Source organism: Erinaceus europaeus, chromosome 7 (genome assembly GCF_950295315.1).
Source record: "Erinaceus europaeus chromosome 7, mEriEur2.1, whole genome shotgun sequence".
NCBI lineage: Eukaryota > Metazoa > Chordata > Mammalia > Eulipotyphla > Erinaceidae > Erinaceus > Erinaceus europaeus.
The window spans coordinates 55,942,206-55,948,205 of record NC_080168.1 but is presented as its reverse complement, the minus strand read 5'-3'; the positions used below and the strand labels follow the sequence as shown (position 1 = coordinate 55,948,205).

Sequence of the window (6,000 nt, the reverse complement as noted above, 5' to 3'; positions counted from 1 at the left end):
GGTGGGCTAAAAATATTGTCTAGGAAGATGGTGTCAAAGTTAATAATAAAACTAGAAAGCTGGATTATGGCACAGATTGCCAAACTAGAAGGGAATCTAAATACAATTAAATGTTTATCCCATCAGCCTGACTCAGGGCACATATATATGCATATTTGGCACAAGAGCCTGTGTAACCTCTTAGTCTCTTTCAGTCTGAGCTCACAGTCCATGGTCACAGTAGGGAACATTCCAGTTTGCACTCATTTCAGGACCAGTCTTCTTTGAGTAGCAGGGTAGGAAGACCCAGCCTCTCTTCAGAGAGTGGGGCAGTCCCTTCTATTGCTACTTTATAGTGAGGGCAAGGTCCTGGAGTGGCTCACAGGAGGGCTTATGATGACATTCCTGATGGAAGTGGCCAGGCATGGTGGAGAAAGGTATCTACTAAAGGTGTAGGCCCATATTGTCTATGGAGGAATCCAAAGATTCACTGACTATGACCCCAGATGATGGGGTGGTCTGCTATTGACCAAAAAGCCATCATTAATGATCAGGTGGGCTATTAATATGCTCCTGAAAACCTGATCTTATTGGCAGAAATCTAGTTTGATATTTATCTGGCTTAGTGTCAATGTGATGAACAGTAAGCAAACTTCAATTATCCTCTGGAGGGAGGCACTAACCCTTTATTGTGCAATTTTTTTCTTTAAAAGTTAGTCTGGAGGAAAGATAAGTTGGTGCCTCTGCTCATAAAATGTGTAAAAGCATAGGAAACCTGGATATAATTCCTCCCAGTAGGCATTCACAATACAATTTAGCTCTTGTGTTTACAAACTATAAAGAAGGGTCAAAATAGAAAACTATTAACAATCAGAACACTTCAGTAAAAAGATATCAGTTCTCTGAATCTAAGTAGCATGTTATACCTATCAGAATTTTTTAATCAGTTTGTATCTAATGCCACAATTGAAAAATACCAGCTTTTATGAAAGATCTTAACATGTAGAACTTTGTCTTAGTGGTTTGATCCAGAGGGAGAAACAGTTCCAGGCTCTTAATACACTTCATTCATATTCATCACATTATAGAAACAATATTATATGAAATCTATTTAAAACTTGAAATATTCTAAGTAATATTCAGTGATTATCAAGCTGCACTGCATTATCTGCAAAATAGAAATATCTATTTGAAGTGTACTTGAGTAAAATTCATGTCATCTTTTTCAAAGCATTATGTGGAAAACTTAACAGTTATAATAAGTGAAAAAAATAGCTTGTTAATTAAAATTTATTATTATTTGGATATGCCAGGTCTAATGTTAATTATAGAAATATTAAAGGAAAAGGTTGCTTAGAAAACTTCAAAAAGTCTTTTAAATGACCTCAGATATTTTAGAAGCATAAATTATATTTTGTTTTTGTTCTTACACTTTTATCTTTTTGTTTTGTGTATGCATTAAGTTACTTAATTTATTATTTTCCTACTTTAAAAGTTATTTTAGTTTTTACTACTTTCATCTTTTAATCTTCATACTAGATTTACTAGTACTTTTCTACGATCATAAAATAATATAGCGGGGTAAGCACACATGGTGCCAAACACAAATTTTCATTCCAACTTGAAGAAATTACTTTAAAAAGCTTTTTATTTTTATCTTTTTGCCACTAGAGTTATTGTTGGGATTTGGTGCCTACACTATGAATCTACCACTCCTAGAAACCATTTGTTTTTTCTCCCCTCCAACACCCCATTCTTTTCTTATAATAGGACAGAGAAAAATCAGAAAGGGAGAAAGACTGCTTCAGCTTGGGAAATTTTCTCCCTGTGAGTAGGGACTGGGGACTGGAAACTTGTTCCTTGTACATGGAAATTTGTGTGCTCAACCAAGTATGCCACTGCCCAGTTCCTAAATTATAAGACTGATCTATTATTGACGAATTCCTTCAGTTTTAGTTTATCTGAAATGGTATTTTCCTTCAGCTTTTGAAGGACAATTTTTCCCACTTGAAAATTGCTGGTAATTGTTTTCTCTTTCAGTCCTCTAATGTATCTTGTCAGTTCCTTATAATCTCTAATGGTTCTGCTGAAAAATCTGCTAATAATTTTATGATGGTTTCCTTGTATGTACCAAGTTGCTTTTTGCTTTTTTTTATTATTAAAAAAAATTGAGGTGTGGCATGGTGTGAGTTCTGTAACTTCATCAATTTTGTTGCTCTCTGTGTTTCTTGAATATATATCTTTTCCTCCCCATAAGTTAACTTTTCAGCCTTTATTTCTTCGAATAAACTTGCTTGCCCCTCCTTTTTTTTTTCCCTTTTGGGATCCCCATGAGGAGTACTGTTCAGTTGATTATGTCCCATGAGTGTCTTAAGTTATCTTTAGTTCTTTTTCCTCTTGTTTGAGATGAATTTAGTAAGTTTTCTGATCCTTTATTCTGAGTCATTTATTAGAAGTGTGCTGATGATCCTCTCCACTGACATTTTTAGTTGAGTTGTTATTCAGCACTCTTTGATCTTTGATATTTTCTTATATTTTCTGTCTGTTGAAATCTTTATGTATCCATGCTTTGCTTTACTGACATTTATCATCATATTTATCATCATATCAATATGCTCATCATATGAGCATATTTATCATCACTGTTTTGCACTCAGTATCAGGTATCACTTGTCTCTTTTATTTATATCTGTTTCTTAGGTTTCATTTCCCCCCTCTTTTCATGTAGAATGGATTCCTCTTTTTCCTTCAATCTCCTTGATGCTCAGTGTCACCTCTTGTGTGATAGAACAAACACTTATTCCTGATTTGTAGCAATCCTACTGTGCACTTCTTCCTAACTTGTACAGAAACCAAATTTTTACTTTTATTCAAGTCTAAACTCTTGGTTGTTTCAGTTCTTGTTAAGCCCCTCTTTGTTCTTAGTGGCTCTCAGTTGGAGGTTGTGTCCCAAAGGGGATGCTCTCAATTAACACTATATGCAGGCTGGTTGGAAGGAAATAGTCCTCTTTCTGGGGAAAAGTGGAAATTCTTCCTCTGTCCACTCCCTCTAACTATGTCCTTGGGTGGGATGGGGGCATGGCATAGTAAGTCAAGACTTTTTTTTTCTAAATATTGAAGCTATGAATACTAGTACATGACTTTTCAGACAGTTAAACTTATTATCTGCTTGAAGATAATAAAGCTTTCATTTCTTAGTAAATAATGAACATTTCATTGTATAATGTTATTTGGTAGAAGTTTTCATTTATTCAGTTTTATTAAAAGAACCCAGGAATTACAGGCACGCTTTGATTTTAATTTGCTTGCTTTTAGATATTGCCAAAAATTAGGAGTGGGCTGGGGCTAAATAAACTAGAGTCATTTAGTAATATAACATTCACTTACATGGATCTCAAAATCCAGAAAATTGTTTGTCTGCTAAGATCATTGACAGAGTGAATTACTTTGGGCTTATTTTGTTGTTTTTTTTTGTTTTATTTAATTTTTATATTTATTATTTATTTATTTATTCCCTTTTGTTGCTCTTGTTGTTTTATTGTTGTAGTTATTATTGTTGTTGTTGTTGTTGGATAGGACAGAGAGAAATGGAGAGAGGGAGGGGAAGACAGAGAGGAGGAGAGAAAGATAGACACCTGCAGACCTGCTTCACCGCCTGTGAAGCAACTCCCCTGCAGGTGGGGAGCCTGGGTTTGAACCGGGATCCTTATGCCGGTCCTTGTGCTTTGCGCCACCTGCGCTTAGCCCACTGCACTACAGCCCGACTCCAGGGATTATTTTGTTTTAAGGTATGATTACTATTGCTGAGCTATGTAGTTCCAATTCACTTCACAGATTTTCTCCAAAGCTTATTTCCATCTCATGCACACGGAGGACCTCATTCTACTCTGTTTCTTCTAGTTGCTCTGTATACATGGATGAAAGCTCTCCTTTAAGCCAAGCCACTGTTCTTTCTATTTGATGCCCAACTCATTGTTCCCTGGCTCTCTCAGAACTATACTGTGTAATAAACACCACTGAACTGCCCATGATGAAATAAAGAGATACTTTCCAGCATGTTTATCCCCTGTTGTTTTCTTTGGGATCACTTTATAGCAAAACTTTATAGTCAGAATATAAAATACTACGGTGGATGCTTGAGGGTAATAGGTAGATAAGGTACACAAAAAAGAATTGGTATCTAGACCTACTATTCATTGTGTATCTGCAATACTTATAGTATCCTGACGGCATAGGTAGTACTACCCATTTTGCAGGTGGAAAATACATTGCTCAGAGAGCTTAATTTACATGCCCCAAACCCCACATATTTTGTTCCTGGGTATATAATGTCAGCTTCATCTGTATACAGATTGTCAGCTTTCTACCACTATACAGTGGTCTTCAACACATGTTCTTTGTACTCAAAACTGTTTACTATATAAATGAGAGAGTTATGAATTAGATATGCTTTCTTTTTTGTTTTATTCACTTATTTGTATTTTACATATTTATTTTGTAGAGACAAATTGTGATAGGTGAGGGGGACTGAAAGGGAGAAAGAGTCACCTGCAGCAAAGTTCCACCAGTTTTGAAGCTTCCCTCCTGCAGATGAGAATCAGGGGCTTGACCTGGAGTCCTTAAGCTTGGTAACATGTTCACTTTATCAGATATGCTACCACCTGGCCCCAAGAGGATTTTTTTTACCCCCTCCAGGGTTATTGCTGGGGTTTGGTGCCTATACTACGAATCCATTGCTCCTATGGCCATTTTTTTAATTATTTATTTTTGGGGGGAGGGAGATAGGACAGAGAGAAATTGAGAGGAGAGGGGGAGATAGAGAGGGAGAGAGACAGAGAGACACCTGCAGACCTGCTTCACTGTTTGTGAACACCCCTGCAGGTGGGGAGCTGAGTACTCGAACCAGGATATTTACAGGGTCCTTACACACTTAATACTATGTGCGCTTAACCTGGTGCACCAACACTCCAGGCCATAAACTTTTTTACTAAATTAGATATCCTTCTAAAGTGCACTTCCGTTAAGCGCAGGTGGCGCAAAGCACAAGGACAGGCATAAGGATCCCGGTTCGAACCCCGGCTCCCCACCTGCAGGGGAGTCGCTTCACAGGCAGTGAAGCAGGTCTGCAGGTGTCTATCTTTCTCTCCTCCTGTCTGTCTTCCCCTCCTCTCTCCATTTCTCTCTGTCCTATCCAACAACGACTACAACAATAATAACTACAACAATAAAACAACAAGGGCAACAAAAGGGAATAAATTAAAAAAATTAAAAAAAAATAAAGTGCACTTCCTATATCTCAGTTTTGTAATCTTAAGTGATGATATATCCCTTTCCTCTCCATGACTTTTCAACATTCCTCATTTCTCTGGCTCATGCATATCAACTTTTAAGTGTGTTAAATCTTCTTCCATAATTTCATTGACACCTGGATTTTCAGTTTCCTCTCACTACCTTCCATCTGGATTGCATTTTTTTTTTAAGTTTCTTTTTAGTTCTCCCATCTCTTCCACTTGGCAAGTCCAAGTAATCATACTAAACTTCTACTTTAGCTAGTCACTTTCCTACTCAGCACCTCATGGTAGTCTTGTTACTTTTAATAACTGGATCCAACTCACCTTTCTGTCTCTTACTTAGTAAAGTTCAAAGATGAATTTTCCAAACCAGTTAGATGAACCTACTCTTTCTGATTGATGCCTACCTTGTTTTCCTCTACCCCAAATCCTTTATTACTTCCTCAAGGTACTACATAAACAATGTAGTTTCTACAGTTTGTGGTAGTCTCTAATTTCTCTGATTTATTTTGACATTGATAGTTCAGGGTGTATTTTAGTGGCATGGGATTTCGTATTCTCTGTCATAATTTTAAGAAAGTACTAACGTAGAGTAGAAAAATTAAACGTGATTAAAAGATAGCTTAGAATTTTCAGCTAATTCCATGTTATCTTTTCATTCCTACTAGGACCATTTAAGTATGGACCAAGTAAGGATGACCCATCCAATTTTTTTTCAACCTTGACAACA

At 36.6% G+C, this 6,000-nt stretch overlaps 1 protein-coding gene across 1 annotated transcript in view; it reads left to right on the top strand.

Moving 5' to 3' along the window:
* Nucleotides 1–6,000, top strand: part of PLCZ1 (phospholipase C zeta 1) — a 61,478-nt gene that overhangs the window by 2,112 nt on the left and 53,366 nt on the right. The window lies entirely within an intron of this gene.